This window comes from Pristiophorus japonicus, chromosome 6 (genome assembly GCF_044704955.1).
Source record: "Pristiophorus japonicus isolate sPriJap1 chromosome 6, sPriJap1.hap1, whole genome shotgun sequence".
NCBI lineage: Eukaryota > Metazoa > Chordata > Chondrichthyes > Pristiophoridae > Pristiophorus > Pristiophorus japonicus.
The window spans coordinates 152,675,240-152,702,757 of NC_091982.1; the positions used below are offsets into that span (position 1 = coordinate 152,675,240).

The 27,518-nt window shown below is 45.2% G+C and overlaps 1 protein-coding gene across 2 annotated transcripts in view; it reads right to left on the reverse strand.

Annotated features, from left to right (window-relative positions):
• gpc5b (glypican 5b) overlaps positions 1-27,518 on the reverse strand; it is an 829,244-nt gene that overhangs the window by 797,131 nt on the left and 4,595 nt on the right. The gene's annotated exons all lie outside the window — the stretch shown is intronic.

Below are 27,518 nucleotides of genomic sequence, written 5' to 3' on the forward strand. Positions count from 1 at the left end.
CAGTCATTGAGAAATATCAATGTGATATATAGAAATGGTAGATGTATTTAACTAGAGTTTTTTCAGCTCAATCTTAACAGAGCGCTGAATAGTTGAATCTTTTGATCTTGACTCTCAAAATTAGTGAGCTGCTCTCCACCACTGGTGGACAATGAGGAAATTCCTGGCAGTTTCTGTGATTCACTTCAGCGCTGGTAGCTCCATGTGAGGTCATATACCAAGTGTTATTTATCTGCCATTTTGTCTCAAACGCTGCATCCTCTGCAGTTGCCTCTGCCGGGAGTGTGGTGTGGCTCTAGAGTGACTCTCTCTTGGGTTGGGGAGGGGGGCGGAAGGAGTGGACATAATGACAGCATTGTTAGATTTGGAACCATGAATTGCTAATACGTAGATCATCTTCCTGGTTTCCTTGAGTTGATTTCTAATCCACTTCTGTTCGACTGCATCAAAGGCCAATGTGTGCCCATTGGCTAATGTCTATTTTTAAATGGTATTTCTAAAACTCGTCAGGGTTTGGGATGAGGTACATGACTAGATCACCATTTCAGTAATGCCGCCATGGGAGAGCAAAGAGCAGATGACCATCTCTTCCCAACAGAGAGAGAACACGCGAGATTCACCTCAGGGCCACACCATGCTCCTGGAACTGAACTGTTAACAGAGCAACTTTGCTGCAGGATCTCAAGAGCTGTCAAAACAAAAATATAAATAAATCCAGAAAAATGACCTTGCAATGGTCCTTGTGTGATTCAGCCTACCAAGAGGTTGCTGGTTGCAAGCAGCCCGACTCATTTTTTTTTAAACTAAGATTAAAAGATCTATCTACTGGGAAATTTGTTGCACATTTGTGGGCTTGAAGAAATCTTCGTTCTTCACAATGTTGGTCCAGTTAGAAGGAATGTGCTGATGCACCCAATTTGGTTACCAGAAGACTATTATTTATTCAGTTCATCTTTACTGGTTTTACTATTGGAAGGAAGGGGTTTAAAGAGAAGATAGGAGATATTTTGGAAATACAGAAGACTGACAACAAAGACTCACACCCCACAAGGGTACAGTAGCATAGTAGTAACATCACTGGACTAGTAATCCAAAGGCCTGGACAATGATCCAGAGACTAGAGTTCAAATCCCACCATGGCAGCTTTTAAATTCAGTTAATTAAATAAGTCTGGAATAAAAAATCTACTATCAATAATGGTAACCATGAAAATACCAGTTCATCATTAAAAACCCATCTAGTTCATTAATGTCCTGTGGGAAAGAAATCTGCCATCCTTACCTGGTCTGGCCCATATTTGACTCTAGACCCACAGCAATGTGGTTGGCTCTTAACTGCCCTCTGAAATGGCCTCACAAGCCACTCAGTTGTACAAGGCAGCTCACCACCACCTTCTCAAGGGCATTAATGCTGGCCTTGTCAGCGACACCCACATCCTGTGAATGAATAAATTTTAAAAAACATACAGCAGATCTCCTGCACAAAGATTTTGTGATAACTAACCTTCTGAAGAAAGGAAAGGTAAGGTGAGCTTAATGCTCTCAGGTTTACAATAACTCGAGCAATAAATCAGAGGACTTGGTTGCATGATGCTGTTGAAATGAAGTACTTCAAATAAGTATAGACCACACTTAGCTAGGTGAATCCACACTTGGATGGAGCAGATATGTGGTCAAATAAGAAGCCTATCCTAGGTGAATCCACTTGTTGGATTTCTGCACAGTTCAGAACAGTGACTACAAGTAATGTCTACTTTTCCTTCAACGTTGCTCCATTCAAATGATCTCAGTTCAATTTTAAAACACGATGGAGCAGAAATTCCGGCCTCCCTGGGTCCGTACGGAGTGTGTACGGTCCCGGGAAGGCATCGCAAAAGCCGCTTTTCAGTGCATACTGGAGCTTGACAGATCTTCCGTATCTCAGCAGCCAGGACATTTGCAAGAGCAAGTTTGCGGTATTTACCCATATCTTGCCCAGCAAATGTCCTGAGAACTCTTGTGCCTGATGAAAACAGACACACAAGCCTACTTTTACAGGTATAAGAGTTTTAAAATACACAAACATTTTAAAATAAAATTATAAAAACATATTTGATTGTTACAAATCCTCCCCACTATGGTAAGTTTATTTTAAACCATAATTTAAAAAAAAATTTAAAAATCAGGATTTTTTTTTAATAATACATAAATAACTAATTTAAATTAATAAAAATATGTGGTATAATTTTTCTATTTTTTTTATTATTAGTGTTGTGTTTGGGGGGGATTTTCATTCATAATAATGGGAACTCCAACTTAGAGTTCCCATTATTATGAATGAGAACATACTTTACCTGATTGGCTGCCCAAAACCATGTGACTGCTGCTCCAGCCCGCGCACATCCTGACGTGCACATGCACAGTCAGTGGAGGCCTCGAAACCGGAACTCACGTGGGTGCAGCAGCTTCAGGTGGTGTGCATCTTTTTTATGTTTTTCCCTCGAGCGCCCACGGGAAGTAGCCGATGGGATTTCTGGGCCGATATTCCCACTTTGCTGTGTTATTTGTGTTTAATACAAACTTTTGCATGCATTTTTTAGCTTGAACATGAAATAAAATATTTATATGTATCCATGGCCTACTGTCACAAGTTAACTTTCAGCAGGACACTGACTATTTAAACTCATGACGTCTAGTTCCCTTGTGTGTTTTACAAAGGTCCCGGTCACCAGTGACAAGGCAACCTAAACAAATTATAACAGGTGCAGGATCCTATTTCGCTCTGTATTCAGGTTTTATTCATGGAAAATCAACTAATTTAGACCATTTCAAAACTGTAAAATTAATTAATTGTATTTACAGTCCACCAAGGAAGCTATTGAACAGGACCCTATCCTCAATACCTCAAGAGTAGTAGAAATCTGAAATTCACTTTAAGCACCACCACCACCCCCCCCCCCCCCCCCCCCCCCAACGGCTGTAGATGCTGGAGAGCAATTAGAGCTTTCAAGACTGAGATCACTAGATTCTTATTAGATTGGGGTATAGAGGGATATGGAGCAATGGTGGGTAAATGAAGTTGAGGTACAGATCAGCCATGATCTCATTGAATGGCGGAGCAGGCATGAGTGGTTGAATGGTCTACTCCTGTTCCTATGTTCCTACCATACACCAACTGACCACCACTCTGAAGCCATTTATTTTTGTCCCATTTCACGTATGATGCCCAGGTTTTAAGCTCAACAATCTCTCCTCAATGAGCCACATGGTTAGAAGATAAATTACTTACAAGGGGCCTTTTGGCTCTGATCGATGGCGTGCTAAGTACTCTTGAGCAGGAATTCCCAGCTCAGCAAGCACTTCACGATTCACTCTCAACATCCAAATGTGGATTCACCTGGGATAGGCTTCTTGTCTGATCACATATCCGCTCCATCACCAAGACACCTATTCCATCTCCATAACATCGCCCGTCTCCACCCCACCTCAGCTCATTTTCTGCTGAAGCCCTCATCCATAGCTTTTTTTTTACTCCTAGTCTTGACTATTCCAATGCTCTCCTGACTGGCCTCCCATCTGCCACTCACCACAAAATTGAACTCATCCAAAACTCTGTTGCCTGTATCCTAACTCACGCCAAGTCCCATTCATCCATCATCCGAGTGCTCACTGACCTACATTGGCTCCCGGTCTAGCAACAACTCGATTTTAAAATTCTCATCCTAGTTTTCAAATCACTCAATGGACTCGCCCCTCTCTATCTCTGTAACCTCCTCCAGCCGAGATCTCTGTGTTCCTCCGACTCTGGCCTCTTGTGCATCCCCAATTTTCAGCACTCCTCCATGAGCGACCATGCTTTCAGCTGCCTGGGCCCCAAGCTCGGAATTCCCTTCCTAAGCCACTCCACCTCTTTTCCTCCCCTTCCTCCTTTAAGACATTCCTTACAACCCACCTCACATCTCCTTGTGTGGCTCGCTGCCAAATTTTGTTAACACTCCTGTGAAGCGTCCTGGGATGTTTTACTACGTTAAAGGTAATGGTGGCTTTGGTGGTGTACAGGCTGATCAACTACCTGTACTTTTATATGTATACAGCACTGGACATTGTGGAGTTGAACAGTGAAACTGTAAAATGAAGTCACCTTGCTTGGAACATGCCAGATTTGATTACTCCTTAATAACTAGAGAAGAACAGTGTCAGAAGTCTAGTTATTCTGCATAGTTACAAAAGAGGCTGAAAGAAACAGAATTGCAAATCATTGGGGTGTAGTTACAGCAAAGGCAAAAAAAGTTACTTCAAAACATGCAAAATAAAAGGGGAAAAATTCCCTACTGCCCCATTTGCGAACGGTAACACTCTCACACGCGAGACTTTGCGTCAGGCACAGAAGTCTCACCTCTCACGAGAAATTGGGGTTACTGCCCCCGAAAGGATGGGGCGCTAGCGGGATGCTACGCACTGGGCCACGTAGCGCTGCTGCGTAGTAGCGTCTCTTCCCTTAAAGGGAAGGGCCCAAGCTGCATACCCTGCAGCAAAGAAAGGGTCCTACCTGGAGCACCAGGGAGTGGGGGGGGGCTGCGCCAACAGCCCGGCACTCAAGCAGAGTACGTAGCTGACCAATCGAGGCACAGCCCCACGTTCAAAGCACCAACTTAGGAAAAAGTTGCATAGTTTTTATTCTACATGCATCACACCTCCCCATTAGGTTTCGCCCCATGAGTGGCAGGCCGCTCGGTTCACATCTCCTGAAGCAGTTGCTGTCATCACCCTGCGCAGTTTCAGGGGGCAATACTCAACTTAGGATCTGGGGCGCGAATGGGAGGCGCATATGACCCGAATTCTGGACCAAAGACTTTCATTTATACATCGCCTTTCATAAGAACATAAGAAATAGGAGCAGGAGTCAGCCATTTGGCCCCTCGAACCTGCTCCACCATTCAATATCATGGCTAATCTGATCATGGACTCAGCTCCACTTCCCTGCCCGCTCCCCATAACCCTTTATCGTTCAGGATGTCCGAAAACACTCTATAGCCAATTAGATACTTTGAAGGGCAGTCACGGATGTAATGTGGGAAATGCAGCAACAATTGTGCACAGTAAGGTCCCACCAACAGCAGTGTGATAATGACCAGATAATCTGGGGTTTTTTTTTTTAGGTATTGGTTGAGGGAGAAATATTGGCCAGGACACCAGGGAGAACTCCCTCTCTCTTCTTCGAATAGTACCAGGGGATCTTTTACATCCACCTGAGAAGGCAGACGGAGCCTCAGGTTAACGTCTCATCCGAAAGACAGCACACCTCTGATAGTGCAGCATTCCCTCAGCACTGCACTGAATCCAAGCCAGCTTGGATTATATGCTCAAGTCTCTGGTGTGGAACTTGAACCCATGAGCTTCTGACTCGGTGGTGACAGTCGCTGGAGAAATACCATCAATGATGTCTCCGCAAGATCCTGCAAATCCCCTGGGAGGACAGACGCACCAACGTTAATGTCCTCGGCCAGGTCAACATCCCCAGCATTGAAGCACTGACCACACTTGATCAGCTCCGCTGGGCAGGCCACATCATTCGCATGCCTGACACGAGACTCCCAAAGCAAGCGCTCTACTCGGAACTCCTTCACGGCAAAGGAGCCAAAAGGTGGGCAGAGGATGCATTTCAAGGACACCCTCAAAGCCTCCCTGATAAAGTGCAACATCCCCACTGACACCTGGGACTCCCTGGCCAAAGACCTCCATAAGTGGGGGAAGTGCATCCGGGAAGGCACTGAGCACCTTGAGTCTCATCGCCGAGAGCAGGCAGAAACCAAGCGCAGGCAGCGGTAGGAGCATGCGGCAAACCAGACTCCCCACCCACCCTTTCCCTCAACGACTATCTGTCCCACCTGTGACAGGGACTGTGGTTCTCGTATTGGACTCCTCAGTCACCTAAGGATTAATTTTTTTTTTTTTAAAGAGTGGAAGCAAGTCTTCCTCAATTCCGAGGGACTGCCTATGATGATAATAATGATGACTGAGCAGGGCTGGTCTTGGGGAAAATAGCGACCTGGGCGAACTTGTATTTTGCCGCCCTTTCTTTGAGTTTAAGTACGTAGTAGTATTAGTGAAAGTTTCAGAAATAAAACTGTAATCTCCAAGTTTTTTTAAATAATTTAAATAAATTATACAAATCACAAAAAACAACATTATAGCTAAGTGACAAAAACTAACACGAAACTAATAAATAACAAATAAAAAAGCTTTGTTCACCAAGATATTTTGAGCCACATCATTCTCTATAAACAGGATGGGCAGCAAAGGTAGCCAGTCGTCTTCGATGATCGATCGCAAATTTGTTTTTATGAGCTTCAACTTCAAGAAGCTCCGTTCACTGCTCACCACCGGCACGGTTAGCAGGATCCTGACTGCTATCCATCATCCCCGATATGGGCCATGGTTAATGGGATCCTGAGTGCTAACCATTGCCCCTGATATGGGCCATGGTTAATGGGATCCTGAGTGCTATTCATCGCCCCCGATATGGGCCATGGTTAATGGGATCCTGAGTGCTAGCCATCGCCCCCGATATGGGCCATGGTTAATGGGATCCTGAGTGCTAGCCATCGCCCCCGATATGGGCCATGGTTAATGGGATCCTGAGTGCTATCCATGTGTTTGGCAACTTGCTCTTGAAACTTGAACTTTGCTCTTCTTGAGGAGCATGACAGTCAGTTGGAAGCAAACTTTGGAGATGGCCAAATTCTTCACAGAGGTGGACGCCGGTTATTTCAGGTCTCTTGACCACAGCGCCCAGCTAACCATGGTGCCCTGGGCGGTCTGCCACCCATAAGGCCAGCCCTGCCACTGAGTCACAGCTGACACAGCATGGAATCTGTAATATCTGTTCTAGGTACTAGGGGGGGGGGGAAGTGCTTAAAACTGTTTTAAACTAGAAAGTTAAGTAGAATCAAGAGGTTGTGATAGGCATAATGAAAGTTCCAGGATATTACAGCTATAGTAAAGTTGGAAATCCTGGCAAACGGCACACTATGTATTTGACAGCTTCGAAACTATCAGTGGCTGCAAGGATCCTATAGGACTGCAGAGATGTGAAAGATTAAGCTCAGATGTTTTTGTACTTTTGCAGATACAGAAGCAGCATAGCTTGAAAGTTGGCCACAGAGCAGAGAGGAGCTTCTGTAATTTATTTTAAAGAGATTGTATAACCAGCGCTGCAGGAGTCACTCGGGCGAGGACAAATGCGGAATTGAAAAATGTTATTTTTGTTGAACTATGGATATTAGACAGGAGAAGACGACAGCCATACCTCACAAAATGCTTGATCACCTGCAGTCAAAAGTTAAATTCAGCTCATTTCAGTTTTAGACCAGAGTATCTGCCCACTGCCAATTACTACTGAGTTACTGGGAAACTGGTCACCTGGATATCACTATGGTAAAAGCTATATGAAAATCCAAAAAGCCAACTTGCAAGATGTGCAAAACCAGAAAATAGCTCTTCAGATAATAATCAGCAGATTACATCTGAAGAACATCTCTTGTCTCTTTTGGAGGGTGATGTGGTAAGAATATTGCTGATGGGTCAAGAGAAAACAACAACATGTATTTATATAGCACCTTTAATGTAGTGAAACGTCCCAAGGCGCTTCACAGCAGTATTATAAGACAAAACAGATAAATTTGACACCGAGCCACATAAGAAGAAATTACAGCAGGTGACTAAAAGCTTGCTTAAAGAGGTAGGTTTTAAGGAGTGTCTTAAAGGAGGAAAGAGAGGTATAGGGGTGGAAAGGTTTCGGGAGGGAGTTCCAGAGCTTGGGGCCCAGGCAGCTGAAGGCGTGGCCACCAATGGTTGAGTGATTATAATCAGGGATGCTCAAGAGGGCAGAATTAGAGGAGTGCAGACATCTCGTGGGGTTGTGGGCCTGAAGGAGATTACAGAGATAGGGAGGGGCGAGGCCATGGAGGGATTTGTAAACAAGCATGAGAATTTTGAAAACGTAGAAGAAAGCAGAGGTCAAAAGGCAAGTAGACATCAGATCCTACAGAAAGTGGATAGGTATTGAAATAAGAGAGCCGCATATACCTCGCAATCTTCATAGGTATGAGGAGATGGAGTTTGGACTTTCTACAATAAGCATTGACACAGTGACATGAATGAAAAACCATACAAAAGAATAGGATATTAGCCCAGAACTGATGAAGAAATCAAGATCAGAGGAAGCTGTGAAGGGATCTGGAAGGAATGTTCGAACACTCGCTCAGCTGATGTATTTTGTTACTTCCTTCTTTCTTTATTTGACATTTTTATTTGTTGATTAATTCCAAACTAGGAAGGTACAAGAAATTCTTGTAGAGATTTGCAATTCATGCTAGGCAAAGGGATTTTACTTTTGGAGAAGAAATGTTATATAAGAACAAGCCATTCAGCCCCTCGAGCCTATTCTCTCATTCAATGAGCTCATGGCTGATCTGTGACCTAACTTCATGTACCCGCCTTTGCCCCATTTCCCTTAATATCTTTGGTTAACAGAAATTTATCAATCTTAGATTTAAAATTAATAATTGACCCAGCATCAACTGCTGTTTGCGGATGAGAGTTCCAAACTTTACCACTCTTTGCATGCGGAAGCAATTCCTAACTTCACTCCTGAAAGGCCTGGCTCGAATCTGTAGGCTAAGTTCCCTTGGCATAGATTCCTCAACCAGCAGAAATAGTTTCTCTTGATCAACCTTCAGTTCCCCTTAGTATCTTAAACTTTGATCAAATTACCCCTTAATCTTCTAAATTCAAGGAAACGCTATCCTAGTGTGTGTAATCTCACCTTGTCATTTAACCTGTGGAGTCCAAGATGAATGGCTATGCTGATGCAGCTAATGATTCATGTCGGGGGAGATTCCTGGAACATCCACATCTGGTGGACCATATTAATTACACGTATATTACATTTCAGTGGTCATTGGAAGCAGGGCACAATGCCTAAACCTGCAAAGGCTTTTCTGAATAGAGTTCTAGTTTGAAAAACAGCCTCTCTTCTTCTTGATGATAGAGGTAAAACATCAGCCAAGTGGTCACTCTTCATCTGCAAATAGAGACAGTGAGGTTCTGAAGACTATTCAACTGCATATGGCGTCAGAATTTAGCACATTCCTGTCCTTCTCTGACATTCATGAGACACAATTTCCAGCAAGTGTCAATGGATAGTGATCAAAAACAGCAACTAAATAAGAGATTTGTCTTTCCACCATCTACACAACACAAGTCAGGAGGATGATGGAATACTCTCCATTTGCCTGGATGAGTGCAGCTCCAACAACACAAGAAGCTCAACACCATCCAGGATAAAGCAGCCCGCTTGATTGGCACCCCATCCAGCAACTTCAACGTTCACTCCCCCCCATCACCGGTGCACTGTACCATCCACATCTAGATGCACTTCAGCAACTTGCTAAAGCTTTTTTGGCAGCACCTCCCAAACCTGCGACCTCTACTGCCTAGAAGGACAAGGACGGCAGGTGCATGGTAACACCATCACCTGCAACTTTCCCTCCAAGTTACATACCATCCTGACTTCGAAGTATGTCACCGTTCCTTCATTGTCGCTGGGTCAAAATCCTGGAACTCCCTCCCCAACAGCACTGTGGGAGCACCTTCACCACACGGACTGCAGCGGTTCCACATAAAAGGTTACTGTACAAGATAAAAGTTCACGGGGTTGGGGGTAATATATTAGCATGAATAGAGGATTGGATAACTAACAGAGAACAGAGAGTCGGGATAAATGGTTCATTCTCTGGTTGGCAACCAGTAACTAGTGGGGTGCCGCAGGGATCAGTGCTGGGACTCCAACTATTTACAATCTATATTAATGACTTGGAAGAAGGGACCGAGTGTAACGTAGCCAATTTTGCTGATGATACAAAGATGGGAGGTAAAGCAATATGTGAGGAGGACCAAAAAATCTGCAAAAGGACATAGACATAGTGAGTAGGCAAAAATTTGGCAGATGGAGTATAATGTTGGAAAGTGTGAGGTCATGCACTTTGGCAGAAAAAAAATCAACGAGCAGATTATTATTTAAATGGAGAAAGATTGCAAAGTGCCACAGTACAGCGGGACCTGGGGGGTACTTGTGCTTGAAACACAAAAGGATAGTATGCAGGTACAGCAAGTGATCTGGAAGGCCAATGGTATCTTGGCCTTTATTGCAAAGGGGATGGAGTATAAAAGCAGGGATGTCTTACTACAGCTATATAAGGTATTGGTGAGGCCACACCTAGAATACTGCGTGCAGTTTTGTTTTCCATATTTATGAAAGAATATACTTGCTTTGGAGGCAGTTCAGAGAAGGTTCATTAGGTTGATTCCGGGGATGAGTGCGTTGACATGAGGAAAGGTTGCGTAGGTTGGGCATCTACTCATTGGAATTCAGAAGAATGAGAGGTGATCTTATCAAAACGTATAAGATTATGAGGGGGTTTGACAAGGTGGATGCAGAGAGGATGTTTCCACTGATAGGGGAGACTAGAACTAGAGGGCAAGATCTTAGAATAAGGGGCTGCCCATTTAAAGCACAGATGAGGAGCAATTTCTTCTCTCAGAGGGTTGTAAATCTGTGGAATTCGCTGCCTCAAAGAGCTGTGGAAGCTGGGACATTGAATAAATTTACGACAGAAATCCTTAAACGATAAGGGGATAAGGGGTTTTGAGGAGCGGGCGGGGAAGTGGAGCGGAGTCCATGATCAGATCAGCCATGATCTTATTGAATGGCGGAGCAGGTTCAAGGGGCCGTATGACCTACTCCTGCTCCTATTTTTTATGTTCTAATGTTCTTATGTTCAAGAAGGCGGCTCACCACCACCTTCTCAAGGGCAATTAGGGATGAACAATAAATGCTGGCCTTGCCAGCGACGCCCACATCCCAGGAACAATTTAAAAAAAAAATTATATTACGCTTTTCTTGACTGCAGGACATTCTAAACTGCTTTACAGCCAATGAAGCTATTTACGTGTAGTCCCTGTTATAATATAGGAAATGTGGGCAGGCCCTTCCAATTGGCCTAAAGGGGGAGGTCAGTGTGAAGCAAATAAAGAAGGACTTTAAACGAAGGTAAGTGCGATACATTTTTTTTCCATTCATCACTTTGAATAAAAAATACACTTCCCTTTCCTTGAAGTTAGCCAATGCCAACTGAGTCTAGCTGGTTAATGCAAGGTTCAAAAATGTCCTTTCGCATCCCTGATTATAACTGCTCAACCATTGGTGGCCATGCCTTCAGCTGCCTGGGCTCTAAACTCGAACTCCCTCTCTAAACCTCGCCGCCTTTCTATCTCTCTTCCCTCCTTTAAGATGCTCTTTAAAACCTACCTCTTTGTCCAAGCTTCTGGTCATCTGCGTAACTTCCACATGTGGCTCGGTGTCAAATTTATCTGCTTTGTCTCATAACACTGCTGTGAAGCTCCTTGGGATGTATTACTATGTTAAAGGCGCTATATAAATAGAAGTTGTTGAGGTGCTATTCATTTTGATTGGTTATACAAGCTCCATTTGTGCACACAATTGAATAGATGAGTCCCAGACTGCAAGCACTGCACGACTCTGTGTAAGATGCTGAACCCTGGTCAAGAAAAATCAGGTTGAAAGTCTCCTGTAGTGCAACAAAGTGATTTGGCACTGCCACATTTAAACATAAATCTGCCAGGTTAATTGATGTCAGCCTTGGCTCAGTTAGTAGCACTCACATCCAAGTCAGAAGGTCCCAAGGTTCAAGCCCCATTCCAGGGACTTGAGGCACTCCCTCAGCACTGCACTGGAGTGTCAGGCTAGATTACGTGCTGGAATGGGATTTGAACCCACAACCTTCTGACTGAAAAGCAAGCGTGCTACCACTGAGCCACAGCTGGCAGGGCGAGATACCCACTGAGCATGGAGGGTGGGAATCACATTGTTCCAGTTAAATAAGTTAGCAGCTTTTAAAAAAAAAACACATTTTTAAGTCATCGTCACAGTTAAATAGGTTTCAGTAACTTGCACGCTACCAAACTGGCAACACCCTGAATCAGCCATGGCTCAGATTAGACACGGTGTATTAAAGTAAGTTGAACAAGGAGCAAAGACTGAAAGACACATTGGAAGGAAACACTTACTTAAGTCAGCAGCGTCTGGTGTAGGGTCTAACAGGCGAGCAGATCATGTGTAGACTATTATATCGTGCAAATGCCAGCTGGCTTGACAATAACCCAATAAATCAGGAAATCACATCAGGCGAGAAATGATGGAGTGAATTTTCTCCCCTTCTTTCCCAAAGGCATTGACTCTTGCTCGAGCACTGTTCAACCGGCACTTGATCCGTCTTTCGGATGAGACGTTAAACCAAGGCCCCTTCTGCCCTCTCAGGTGGGCGTAAAAGATCCCATGCCATAGTTTTGAAGAAGAGCAAGGGAGTTATCCCCTGGTGTCCTGGGGCCAATATTTATCCCTCAATCAACATAATAAAAAAATAAATTATCCAGTCATTATCACATTGCTGTTTGTGGGAGCTTGCTGTGCGCAAATTGGCTGCCGCGTTTCCCACATTACAACAGTGACTACACTCCACAAAGTACTTAATTGGCTGTAAAGCGGTTTGAGACATCCGGTGGTCGTGAAAGGCGCTCTATAAATGCAAGTCTTTCTTTCTTGATACCTTAACCGGTGCCCTTCCTTCACGTGCGACTCCAGATGCAAGTCCACACAGCTGTTGGTAAGCTAGTTTCATTACAGGCAAGGAAGGCTGGAGAAAGCATCACAGCTGACCATCAGCCCTCCTCACCCGACATGTATTCATGCGCTCTTTCTAAGTAACTGGATGAGAGAGAGAGAGAGAGAGAGAGCGAGAGAGAGAGAGAGAGAGAACAATGGCTGATTTTACCCCTTCCCTCTGCCCCGAGCAATTCTAGAAGTCTATCAATGCAGCAACAGGCTACGCATCAAACCTGGGGGACATTCCTGGTCTGTGTGACTATTATTTTTCTGAGATTAATTGAGTCATTGGAGAGGGGCGAGCAACAGATTTACATTCAGAATAGTTAGTGGAGGGACGGCCTTCTGACTCTGCTGCCAGTGCCAACCAATACTGGACACGGTGTTACAGGGTGGATAAAGGGGAACCAGTGGATGTGGTGTATTCCAGAAGGCATTTGACAAGGTGGCACATAAAAGGTTACTGCACAAGATAAAAGTTCATGGGGTTGGGGGTAAGATATTAGCATGGATAGAGGATTGGCTAACTAACAGAGAACAGAGAGTTGGGATAAATGGTTCATTCTCTGGTTGGCAACCTGTAACTAGTGGGGTGCCGCAGGGATCAGTGTTGGGACCCCAACTATTTACAATCTATATTAATGACTTGGAAGAAGGGACCGAGTGTAACGTAGCCAAGTTTGCTGATGATACAAAGATGGGAGGAAAAGCTATGTGAGGAGGACACAAAAAATCTGTAAAAGGACATAAACAGGCTAAGTAAGTGGACAAAAATTTGTCAGATGGAGTATAATGTTGGAACGTGTAAGGTCATTCAATTTGGCAGAAAAAAAATCAAAGTTATTATTTAAATGGAGAAAGATTGCAAAGTGCTGCAGTACAATGGGACCTGGGGGTACTTGTGCATGAAATACAAAAAGGATAGTATGCAGATATAGCAAGTGATCAGGAAGGCCAATGAAATCTTGGCCTTTATTGCAAAGGGGATGGAGTATAAAAGCAGGGAAGTCTTGCTACAGCTGTACAGGATATTGGTGAGGCCACACCTGGAATACTGCATGCAGTTTTGGTTTCCATATTTACAAAAGGATATACTTGCTTTGGAGGCAGTTCAGAGAAGGTTTATGAGGTTGATTCCGGGGATGAGGGGGTTGACTTATGAGAAAAGGTTGAGTAGGTTGGGCCTCTACTAATTGGAATTCAGAAGAATGAGAGGTGACCTTACCGAAACGTATAAGATTATGAGGGGGCTTGACAAAGTGGATGCAGAGAGGATGTTTCCACTGATGGGGGAGACTAGAACTAGAGGGCATGATTTTAGAATAAGGGGTCACCCATTTAAAACTGAGACGAGGACAAATTTCTTCTCTGAGGGTTGTAAATCTGTGGAATTCACTACCTCAGAGAGCTGGGACATTGAATAAATTTAAGGCAGAAATAGACAATTTTTTAAACAATAAGGGGAAAAGGGGTTATGAGGAGTGGACGGGGAAGTGGAGCTGAGTCTATGATCAGATCAGCCATGATCTTATTGAATGGCGGAGTAGGCTCGAGGGGCCGTATGGCCTACTCCTGTTCCTATTTCTTATGTTCTTATAATGGGACAGGGACAATATGTGTTCTTATACCACTTAGCAAAACAGGGCACTTTTCACCACAAGACATGATCATGGTCTTGCCATCTACTGGAAAGCTTTAGGCAGAAATGAGGCTCATTTATATCGACCAGACTCAGCAAATCTGTGTTGCTGCAATGTCTCATTACTGTGCGTGCCAGCTTTCAAATACACACACAGGTACTCCTTCTGCACAGAGTTGCAAAGAACTGGTTGTAGCCAATTACTATTCATTGATAGCCTATTTAGCTGCAAGGTTGCACATAAACATCCCAGAATGGAGGCATTACAGAATTATATCAATGTCGATAAATAAACCTACAGCCTGTGACTTGTCATTTTGTATCAAACATCAAGATGCAATAATCAGTCATTGTGAGCAATAATCCCTGTACCTGGATAAACGGATTCACTTCATTGCGAGAACAGTACCATCGTGCTTGAATAGGTAACTATTGATTGCCCTTTTGACTCCCATCTCGGGTATCTTTCAACAAAGAGAGAGCTAGAGATTCTGTATTATTATACACCAATAGAAGACAATGGTGGAGTTAGGTTAGGCCGACTGGGAGCTGAACCCTGCTGTCAACTTGACAGGAAGGGAAGCAATCTCAGAACTATGGAATGCCACCTGACCTACTCCGTACATCGAAGCAGAAACTGGGGAATGCTGACAGACCTAGTCCGGAGACCGAGCCGGAAACTGCACAGACATGCAGGCTAAAGACAGGGAATGAGAGTTTCCTAGGAGCAAAATGGAGGCGATCCACCAAAACCATGTTGGCCGGCCTCAAAGTGATGATGGGTGTTATGTATTTGCTTCATGGGTTCTTTACTTAAGAATTGATAGCGACACATTGTTAATAAACCAACTTGTTCATAATAGCAATCACACTACACATTACCAGTTCATCTACTGGGCTCACAACTGCATACCTCATTGTGGATGACCTAGACCCAACGAACTGGGGTTTTATTGCGTCGTGTGAACATCACGTGACTGGCTAAGCCACTCACAATGCAACAGTTCTACAATAATTTTAAATAGAATATTAAATCAAGTGGCCCCTTTTGGCAAGGGCACTAGAACCCACAAATTTCCAAATAAAACTTTAACAGAAACTTAGATCAAATAAAAATTTGGTTGCTGGGGGTGATTATGCGAGCGTACCGGTGGACACAGCATGCTCCATCTCCAGGGACACCCTGGCGAAAGCGTAACCATGGAAGAGAGGCAGGCAGTCGGGCTGAACGACTCCCTCGACCGCCCGCTGCCTCAACCTGTTAATGGCCACCTTGGTCATGTCCAGGAGTGCAAGAGCTCTACAACTATTTTGAGTTGTATCAGTAATCAAGTGCCCCCCTGATTAAAGCAGGGGTGGCACACTCCAAAAACTTTAAGTGCCCCCTTGTTTTTTTTGGTTTTGTTTTTTTTTGGGGGGGGGGGGCACTAAAAACAAAAATTATACAAGTGCCCCCTGGCTAAAAGTGGGGAGGGGGCGGGGCACTAAAACCGACAAACTTAAACAAATTAAACTTTGGACATGGTTCAAATTAAAATTTGGTTGCTGGGGGGTGATGACGCACTCCAGTCCCTCCGGCGCCCACCTCTCACGGAAGGTAGCGAGCGTACTGATGGACACCCGTGTGCTCTACCTCCAGGGACACCCTGGCGAAAACATAACCACGGAAGAGGCAGTCAGGCTGAATGACCCCCTCGACCACCCGCTGCCTTGACCTGTTAATGGCCATCTTGGCCATGCCCAGGAGGACAAGAGCTCAACAACCTATACTCACAGGTGCATACGTTACAGAGGCAGCTCATGAACCCCTAACACCTCCACCACTAGTGCCTCTGCCACTGATAGAAGCCAGAAAACAACAAACTGAATGTTGACGGAAATGCATCTGAAACTAAGAGACGTTGCCAAGCACAAGTGCAAAAACAGGAGGAACAAACGTGCCCCGGATGTTGGAGATAAGTGATTAGGAGCCACTAATTTAAGAGATTATAGAATAGTTTCTGATCATTTACTAATCAATTCAACATAAACGAAGGCACCATCCAGTGCAGTGTGAGCGATACAGAGCCGACGGCCCAGGTTCACATCCAGGTCCTTGCCGGGTTGGCTCATGTCAGCCAAGCCGCAGTTGCTTTCAGCACCCATGAGAATTAGGGGAGGGGAGGGAAGGAGCCAGGAGAGGGAGAAAGAGAAAGTAAAAAGAAAAGAAAGCCAGGGTTTGGACTCCTGACCATCATTCAGCAATGCCTGCTGCTAAATGTGGGCGGAAGGACATCTAGCTCAGCTGTGGTGCCTACTACAGCCAAATAGCCTGCCGCTGCTCACGCAAGGCCACTTGGACAAGGCGGGGTGATGGTACGTGTGGCATAGTAGCCAAGAAAAGAGTGAGCACTTTTAGAAGTGGGAGGAGGAGGGAGAAAATTGGCAAAATTCATACAAACTGAATAAAACCATCCCGTAGAAACAGTTTACGGAGTGGTTGTTTGGGTTATGCTCGCAACCAATTGCATTTATATAGCTCCTTTTAACGTAGTAAAACATCCCAAGGCACTTCACAGGAGCGTTAACAAACAAAATTTGACACCGAACCACATAGAAAATATTAGGACAGGTGACCAAAAGCTTGGTCAAAGAGGCAGGTTTTAAAGAGCGACTTAAAAGGAGAGAGAGGCGGAGAGGTTCAGGGAGGGAATTTCAGAGCTTAGGTAGTTGAAGGCATGGCAGTCGGTGGTGGGCAAAGGAAATCGGGGCTGCGCAAGAAGCCAGTATTGGAGAAGTGCAGAGTTCTGGGAGAGTTGTAGGACTGGAGGCGATTACAGAGAGAGAGAGAGAGAGGAGTGGAGCCAGGGAGGGATCTGAACAGCAATAGGTAATCAACCACTAAACAGCCATTTAAACAGACGAAAACATCTTCTGCTGTACTATGTTACTGCTTCAGTCCATTTATCTTATTCCCATTTTCAGCAGGAATTCCCATTACTTTCAATAGGGCTGTCTGGCAGTAAGACAGTTTTGGGTGATGGGCTGCCATGGTACCTCCCGACATGGGCACCAGCAACTGATAAGTCAATTAAGAAGATAGTGTAATCAAGCAAGCCCCTTCAAATTGAACGAGGTTCTCACACCAAGCTATACCCATCCCTCCTTCCCCCCACGCCCCCACCACCGCTGTTCCATACCATAATCGTTACAGTTTTGTGGACGCAGGCTGCAATTATCAGCATACATCAAAAAGTGTTTCAAAGCTTTATTACAAAATTAAAAGGTTTACAAGAATCCAAAAGCCGGGCGGATTATTCGCCGGCCTGGTAGCGATTTTCTCAGCAGCCAGTATGGCAGCGGGTGACGATGCCTGTCTGCACCGCCCTTCTCTACAATGGATGGTGCATTCAGCAAATGAACTGCCGGAGGACCAACGAGAAGCAGTTACGTTCATTCCAGTTTAGTGATGGGCCACTCCACGTTCCGATCACTCCAGCACAAGGCACTGCAGGGATGCTGAATAAACCAAGACAAAGCCAATTCACACCGGGTCGGTTGTCAAAAATCACACTATAAAAAAAGGGTGCATTTGCATTGTCGCTTTACTGTAGTCACAAGGCTATTCTTGTGCCAGCGGTGCCCATTTGGAAAATCAGCCTGGCCTGTTGCCAACTACCCTCTCGCCAACCTCCCGCCCAGCAGTACAATCTCAGAATTATTTTTGTCGGTGTCTTTTTACTCGAATCCCAACCGGTTATCTATTCAGTTCCATTTGGAGGAATCAAAGAGTCACTTTGACGCATTTGAAACTGTCGAATGTGTTTTCATCCCCTGAGAGTCTGTTCCAATGACTCACCACTCTCTTTTGGGAGGCAAAGTGGAGAGAGGAGGGGAAGGTTTCGAAGCCTAGGAGTTTACAGAACTGGACCATTCAGTCCACGGTGTCTGTGCCAACTACAGCAGTCCAAAACTCGTCTCACTGCCCCACTCCCCTTATAACCCTGCATCTTTCACTGCTTCAAATGTTTTCCCCTTAAAAGATGTAATGGTCTACTCCCTGCAGCAAAGCATTTCATGTTCCAACAATCTTCCACAAAAGGACATTTCTCCGAACCCCTCTCTCCTTGCTCTCAGTGACAATTTTAAAATAATTAGCCCCCTCGTTACTAGCTCCCCAACCAGTGGCAATAATCTTTCCCTAGTCACTCTAAAAAGCACTTTATAATCTTTAAAAACCTCATCTTACCCTTAACCACTCTATTGGAAATAGTCTCAGTATTTCAAGTCTTTTCTCAGAACTATAGTTTCTCATACCTGGTATCACCCTGGTGAATGTACGCTGTGCATCCTCTATGATTTTAATGTCCTTTCTATAATGGGAGGTCCAAAACTGCACACGGTACTCTAACTGTGGCCTAAACAATGTATTGTACAATTGTATCACTTCTTCTTTACTCCAGCCTACGACCCTCCAAGATCTCAGAGTTCCTCCAAATCTGGCCTCTTGAGCATTCCCGATTTCCATTACTCCACTATTGGTGGCTATTTCATTGGATATATTCAAGAGGGAGTTAGATATGGCCCTTAAGGCTAAATGGTTCAAGGGGTATGGAGAGAAAGCAGGAATGGGGTACTGAGGGAATGATCAGCCATGATATTGAATGGTGGTGCAGGCTCGAAGGGCCGAATGGCCTACTCTTGCACCTATTTTCTATGTTTCTATGCCTTCAGCTGCCAAGGCCTGAAGCTCTGAAATTCCCCCCCCCCCCCTAAACCTCCCTATCACTACTCCTTTAAGATGATCCTTAAAACCTACAGTTTTCATCTGCCCTAATTTCTCCTTATGTGGCTCGGTATCAAATTATGTTTGATAACGCTCCTGTGAAGCACCTTGGGGTGTTTTACTACGCTAAAGGCGCTATATAAATGCAAGTTGTTGCTATTCAATGCCCCTAATTATAAAACCCAAAATGTTATGGCCTTTTTGTGACTTTATCTAACTTTCAGGGAGTTACACATTTGAACTCTAAGATCTCTCAATTAATTTAATGAGACACCTTTCAGTGTCTTTCCATTGATTGTATATTTTCAAACCATTTACTCACACTTCTCCAAATTAAGGTGCATCAGCCATCTGTCTGCCCACTGCACTAACCAGTATGTCCTCCTGAAGTCTTTTATAGTCCATCTCCCTGTTTTGTCAAACCTCCTATTTTGTGCTGTCAACTTTCAAGATCGTGCTCCCTATACCAAAGTCTAAATTATATTTATGTAAAGTGGCCCAACATTTCCCTGACTATTTCTTGTCCGTAAACCAACTTCCTACCCATGCTGCTACATGTCCTTGTGTAGCATGTACACAAGGCTACACAAGCCTCTTGAGACAGCTTATTGAAAACTCTCTGAAAATCCGTTTACACTACATCTATTACATTCTCTTTGTCTATCCAAACTGTGACTTCACAAAAAAAAACTCTTTTTTAAATACGACTTGCCTTGAGCAAATCCATCCAAGCGGTCTTTGATTAACCCCTGTGTTTCTAAGCACTCGCTAATTTTACCTTAGATTATCCATGTAAGGGGATGTTCGATAAGTACATGAGGGAGAAAGGAATACAAGCGATGTTGGCAGGATGAGATGAAGCAAGATGGGAGGAGGTTTGTGTGGAGCATAAATACCACCACAGACCACTTGGGCTGAATGAGCTGTTGTTGTGCCGATCACATATTATATTCCCATTACTGGCCAAACCTACGTCATGTCTCTGTTACAATATCACATCCTCCATAGTTATTAATGCTCCTAACCCTCCCAATTTTGCATTGAACACTTTGTGCAATCACATACATCCCATTCAATCCTGACTCTGATTTTTTGGAATGTTTACTCTTATCCTTGTTTTCCCCATTTTTTGATATCCCTTACCCTTCAGTATTTTTATTTCTCACTATGTCTCTGCTTATTGCCTTCTCTTCTGCTAATATTTGCTCAGCCAAGCCTTGTGGATCTATTCCAATAGCTTTATTAATCCTACACTCTCTCTCAAGTCTCAAACCTAGACTTTCTCCACCCACATGCCATCTTAGTTTATATCCAACTCCCATGGCTCTACTTCCCCTCTCCACAAGGGTATTGTTGGGTTGGTGCATCTCTTCCACAGAGTCACACCTTGTTTCAGAACCCAATCCAATGCCACAACAATGTGATCCCTTCCCTCCTGCACTGGCCATGCAGCCACACATTGACCTTTCAAATATTTCTCTTAATCTGTCCAGCACAAGGCACAGGAAGCAATCCAGAGATTACCACTCTTGAGGTCTTGAATCTCAATCAAATGCGTAACTCCTTAAACTCCTTCTAAAAGACCTAACTTACTGCGTCATTGGTTCCAAAATGACTATTGGTTGCTTGTCCACCTTTCCCAGAGGTTTCCCCACCATACCTTTATGTCCTTCACTCTGGCACTAGGAAGACAACATACCAGTTGTGGCCCCCGGTTACAAAATAAGAATGATGGTCTGTACCCCTGACTGTAGGATCTCCCAGTACAACCACTCTCCTACTCTGGCAGTCTAGCTGCTTCTCACTCCCTTGGATAGTGTCTTGCCCCATGGTGCTCCGGACCATCCTCCTCTCAATCAATGTCACTGTTCACCTCATACTTGCCCACCACTAAGCAGCTATTAGACAATTCCAGTAACTCAGGGGTTCCCTGCACCTACAATTCCTCTCTCCCTCCAGATGGTCACTCCCTTCTCTCTTTCCTCAGTTCCTGGGTCTACCTCTCAAGTGAGAACATTGTGGAGGAAGACCTCTGAAGATGCATAGTGTGGTAAATTGCTACTCGAGCACAGAGACTCTCTGCCCCAAAGACCCTGAATACACCTTGAACCCACATATCACACACAGCACTGCTAGTCTTCTGTGTCTAACTTAAAAGATAGAGTGTTGGGCTGAACTCTCACTCGCACCAAACTCTCAGAAGGACACAAGAGCCAAACTCTGCTAATTCAATTCACGCTAGTATTAATTATAGGGGAAAGAAAGACTCTTGCAGCTAAATGCTGAACTCGCCCTGGCCTCTCATACTTCACTGGCCTCTCACAGATCCCTCTACTCTCTAGTCAACCTGCTGTGAACAAGGGTGACAAGAATGTCTCATCTTGGCACCTTGGTTGTTGTGGTTTTCACATCTACACACTGTTACCTTGGAGAACAGTGTGAATTCGTGGAAGGATTCGCAGGCTGATTAACAGTCACAGGCTGTGCCGAGAACGTTCCTTCCATGGCCACGGCTTCAGACACAACGCTAGTCTCAAAGCTGCATCAGTAGAAGGCTGCCTGTGGGTCACCTGCCCAGCCAACATGCCAGTAAAAATTAACAAAATGAAGAATATTCTTGCTTCAAAAGTCAGAATAGCCAGACTAATAAGGTTGTATTTCTTGGAGCAGCCAGTTTAGCAACAGCAATTATGGGAGCCGGCAGATTGTGGAATCAAGGAGCAGAACTCATAACAGAACACTCACAAAGCAATACAAATGCATGTTTACGCGAATATATGCTATTGAGATAACACAAAAATACAGCCCCATCTATTACTATCATCCTGGCAATGCACTATTTAATAAACCTATCCTCTGACATGGTGTGTCAGCCATGGCTCAGTTATATCACTCTCACCTCTGGCTCAGGAGGTCATTGTTTTAAGTCCTACTCCAGAGACTTGTGCACATAATCCAAGCTGACACTCCAGAGCAGCGCGGAGGGAGTGCTACACTGTCAGAGGTGCCATCTTTCAGATGAGATGTTAACCCAAGGCCCCGACTGCCCTCTCAGGTGATGTAAAAGATCCCATAGCACTATTGTCATGGTCAATATTTATCCCTCAACCAACATCACTAAAAACAGATCACCAAAAGAAAGAAAGAGTTGCATTTATATATGTCCTTTCACCAACACCAGATGTCTCAAAACGCTTTACAGCCAATTAAATACTTTTGGAAAGTAATCACTGTTGTAATGTGGGAAACATGGCATCCAATTTCCGCACAGCAAGCTCTCACAAACAGCAATGTGATAATGACCAGATAATCTGTTTTTGTTATGTTGATTGAGGGATAAATAATGGCCAGGACACCGGGGATAACTCCCCTGCTCTTCTTCAAAATAGTGCCATGGGATCTTTTACATACACCTGAGAGAGCAGATGGGGCCTTGGTTTAACGTCTCATCTGAAAGACGACACTTCCGACAGTGCAGCACTCCCTCAACACTGCACTGGAGTGTCAGCCTAGATTATGTGCTCAAGTGTCTGGAGCGGGACTTGAAACCGCAACCTTCAGACTCAAAGGTGAGTGTGCTGCTCACTGAGCCACAACTGACCACATTGTGAGACCTTGCTGTGCGAAAATTGGCTGATGTGTTTCCTACCTTGACTACACTTCATAGGCTGGAAAGCACTTTGGGATGTCCTGAGGTCATGCAAGATGCTATATAAATGCAAGTTTGTTCTTTCTTTCTTGGGGGCAGGTAGAGAGAAGATAAGCGGGTCTCTCTAGAACCAAGATGCCTGCAACATGACACAACTAACGATGGACGTTTGGAACCAACTCAAGTCTCCACGGCAGAGACTCTGTAATCCGATAGCTGAGCCAGGCAGGGTTGAAGAGCTCCAAGAGTGCTGCTGCTGATTCCCTAGCCAGTTCTCACTCACTAATGGGACCTGAAGGGATAGACCTGTCACTGAAGGCCAGAATTCTTCCCACTCACTCCAGAAAATGATGATCAAAGCCTCCAATGCTCAAAGATGGCCAAGCAGTCATAAGCTTACCAGTGACCTGCTCTATGTGGTAAGATTTAGCTGGCTAGCCAACACTACCCATGTACACCCCAAGATGTGCCGACCCATATGTAACCTCTCTTCACTCATGTCAGTGGGAAATGTCACCAGAATTATACTAGGACTTAAAGGGTTAAAGTATGAGGTCATAATAAGCATAAATTTGGTTTGTATTTGAGTTTGGAAGGTTGAGGGGTGATCTAATCAAGGTCTTCAATATGATTAAGGGATTTGATAGAGTAGATATATCGAAACTATTTTCTCTGGTGGGGGAATCCAGTTCAAGGGGCATCATCTTAAAATTAGAGTTAGGCATCTGGAAGCACTTTTTTTTTTACACAAAGGGTACTGGAAATCTGGAACTCGCTCCCCCAAAAAGCTGCGGATACTGAGGGTAAACTGGAGCTTTCAAGACAGAGCTCAATAGATTTTTGTTGGGTAAGGGTGTCAAGGGATATGGATCAAAGGCGGATAAATGAAGATAAGGTACAGATCAGCCATGGTCCTATAAAAAGTTCGCCATCATTTTTAAGCAAATAGAAATCCTAAAGGTGGATGTAGGTTCCTCAGTAGCTTAAATCGGAGACTTAAAATATGATAGCACATTTCTGTAACTGTTAGACATCTGGTTGACAACAGAAACATGTGTGTTCTCCCAGTGCTAACAGGTGGGGCCCACGTGCAATTTCTGAGGATGGGCCGCTTCCCCGCTCCTCCCCACCACCCCACTTTGTTCTCCTCGCGTCTTCTTGAGCACTGTCTCAGTCTGGGGTGCCGCTCCATAGGAGATAGTATCCTCCAGTACCTCACCCAAGCAGCCATTCTTCATGTGTGCCCTTCAGACAGTGAATGTTGTTGGGCTAGTCAACTGCAGCGGGCATCGCCGCTCAGCCCGAACCTGGTCCTCGCACAACACACATGCACTTTCCGACACGATCAGTGGCTGATCTCTTGCTGGAGGAACGGTGGGATTAACTGCACTTCAGCCTACTGCTTCCCTGGCCAAGGGCAGATAACTCAACGCTGACCGGGGTCAGACCCGTGGGAGAGACAGCTGGTGGTTTCTCTGCAGACCGATTCCCTCGCCTGGAGAGCGTAGCAGCTTCACAAGCTTAAAAGCAGAATGGTTTCGGCTGGTTGGTAATCCTTGACAAAACGGGAACTACATGTTTTTAAAGTGTTTATGATTCCCGACTAGAAGAAATCCTCTTGTTTACAATGTCATCACCATCAGTCTGACCGGGTGAATATTACACCTGGGTTAGTATTACCCAAACAGACAGAAACTCAGACGTCCTCACATCTAAACAATTTACCGCTGATAATCGCTCACACAACAGGAAGAGTTCTGTCAAAATTCCTGTTGATACAGAACTTTCAGTTAAGTAACCTTCCAGGACATATTCGCCCAACGTATCTTGTACATGGGTATGGCGCCAGGCTCCTAAAACACATGTATTTGTACAAGGACACCGTGTCATCAGCCAAATCTCTTTAGATTGGAGCAACGTTGGAGTGAAAGTTGTTTGGAGAACATGGTGTTCAGCGGTGCAACGCCAACATAGACACGGTGCCCAACCTTTGCACCACAGCGGGTGCAGTACAAGCCTTTACACCACAGCCGCATAGTGCCAGGGAGACTTTGCGCAATAGTGCCCGCCAAGGCTTTAAACCGCAGAAGGTTTCGGGATTGCAGCTGTAAGAACCTGCGGGAGTTGCTAACTTGACAGAATTTGAGCTGGGAGTTTCCTGGGGAAGTCCGCCTGGAAAACCGATCATAAATGCCAACAAGACCCGAAAGATATCAAAGCCACCCTAAAAAAAATGGTCCCAAACATTAACTTCCATCACAGAATTTCCCTGCAATTTGCTCGTTCACTATTAACTAGCGACCCTTATTGTAAAGATAGAACCATGGATGATTATCACAAAAACACCGGGCTGGGTCCTGGAATTCCACCTAAATGAAAGGGAATTTATCTCGGGACTCATACTTCGACCGCCCTGCCCATGAACTGTACAAGGCTTTCTGAAAGCTTGCTGAGAATGCTGAAACCTGTGTCACACAGACCACAGAGAGTCCTTGGACGCAGCTGTGATGCCGTGGGCAGGCACCGAGGCAGGGAAACAGCAGTCAATGAGAGGGAGTGTGCGGCACATTGTCATAATCCCACTTCTAGCCTGGGCTCAGTGGCGGGTCCTCTCTCCTGTGCGTCACAAGGTGGTGGGTGGGTTCGATTCACACTCCAGATGCTTGAGCACATAATCTAGGCCGACACCTCAGTGCGGTATTGCTGGAAATACTGTCTTTCAGATGAGATGTTAAATTAAGGGCCCGCCTGCCCTCTCAGGTGAATGTAAAGGACCCCATGGCACTATTCCAAGTACAGGAGGCGAAGGTCTTCCCGGTGTCCTGCCCAATACCTATGCATCAACCAACATCACTAAACACAGATTATCGGCTCATTATCACAGGGCTGTTGCTGGGAGCTTGCTGTGCGCAAATTGGGTGCAGTGACGACCCTTCAAAATTACTTCACTGGCTGTAAAGCGCTTTGAGAGATCCTGATGTGGTGAATGGCGCTATATAAATGCAACTCCTTTCTTTGGCTCGGCGTCCTTTTTATTCCTTGCGCTGGCAACAAACGGCACTTAAAAAAAGGATAGGCCAAAGTAGCCCGATAAAAATGTGAGAAATATATCTAAACATTTCATAATATGTAAGCACATTGAATGGGTCTGATTTTGGAGAGTTTACATGGAGTGCAATGAAGAAAAAAAAGCAACGGTGGGAACAAATAAAATTCACCCAGGGTAAGGTGAGGGCTCCAAGTGATGGTCCCATCAGGGGCCGGGGCTCCGAGATGGTCGCATCAAGGGGCAACGCCAATCACAATGGCATAATTCAATTGCAGGCACCGAGTGAGACCGATTTCAGCTAGGGCAGGGCCAAGTAACAATATCTTCTCTGGGAAGAATGAGACGTCAAACATGGTGTGTCAGCGGCGGGTCAATGGTCTCACTCTCATCCGAGTCAGAAGATTGTCGGTTCAAGTCCCACTCCCGAAACTTGAGCCCATAAATCCAGGCTGACACTGAGGGAGCGCTACACTGTCGGAGGGGCCCGATTTCAGATACGGCGTCAAACGGAGAACCCCATCTGTCCTCTCAGGTGGACGTAAAAGTTTCCATGGCGCTATTGTCATGGCCAACATTTATTATTCAACCAACATCACTAAAACAGATGATGTGGTCATTATCACATTGCTGTTTGTGGGACCTTGCTGTGCCAGAGCACGCAGATTTAAGGTGATTCGCAAAAACAAAATTATGCAGCGCGGTGTTCTGTTCTGCACTGCCTGAAAGAGCGGAGCAGTGGGGCTATTTGGACAACTCTTTCAAAGGGCCGGCACATGCTCGATGGGCCGAATGGTGCTGTACGATTCATTCAAACAACTGGGGACAATTTGGCTCGTTTGCAGTGTGTCAATAAAAATCTGATTTCAAACGGTTCGGGGAAGAAAAAAACACTTTCAAAACTTCGAGGAGCGCTCTCGGCTGGTCAGGTTTCCAATTACACGGCAAGGTTTTCCCCCAGCGGACGTCAGGATGGGCAAAGGCCGTCAATCGCAGAGTAAATAGGAAGTGGGTGTGCTGGCAGATCCAGACAAGACCCAATGCTTAGCTCTCGCAAAAGCACTGCAGCAGCAAAATATTTGTTCAAAACTTGACATCTATAAAGCTCAGAACCCCTGCCCCGACCCCTGGGTTAATGCAGGGTGAAACTAAGTCACACCGAGCAGAGAGGCCCCAGGCTCCAGCTTCAGGCTGTGCGGAGTTAGCTGATCTGAGCCAGTGTGCCTGCCCCCTGAGCTAGGGGAGGGGGCAAGATTCAGGCTAGGGGTCCTGCTCCTGACTGATATCCGGCGCCCCCTGCTGGGAAATGTGCAAACATCAATAATAAGCTCAGCTGGGAAGCACCCAGTGGTCGAATAGCCAGCCTGCACTCGCCGTCTGACCCCATACCACTTGGGACGAGGTACCAGTGCCCAGAGCAACATATCCCAGCAACAGCCAGCACCATCAGGAGACACAATTTATGGAGCAGGGGAGCGAACAATCACTCCACCCTCCAGTCGCAGTGAGGCCGGACAGTCGCACTGTGCAAATCATGCTCCAGCGTGGGGTTTTTACCACCCGCAGATGGTAAAGTTCAGGCCTTCCCCTTTAATTCCCACACCCCCAACTGTACTGAGCAGAGTCAGAGCAAATCACATCCATTCTGGCACCTCCTCCCACACTCCCTTTCTCGCGCTCACCCTACCTCCGCCAC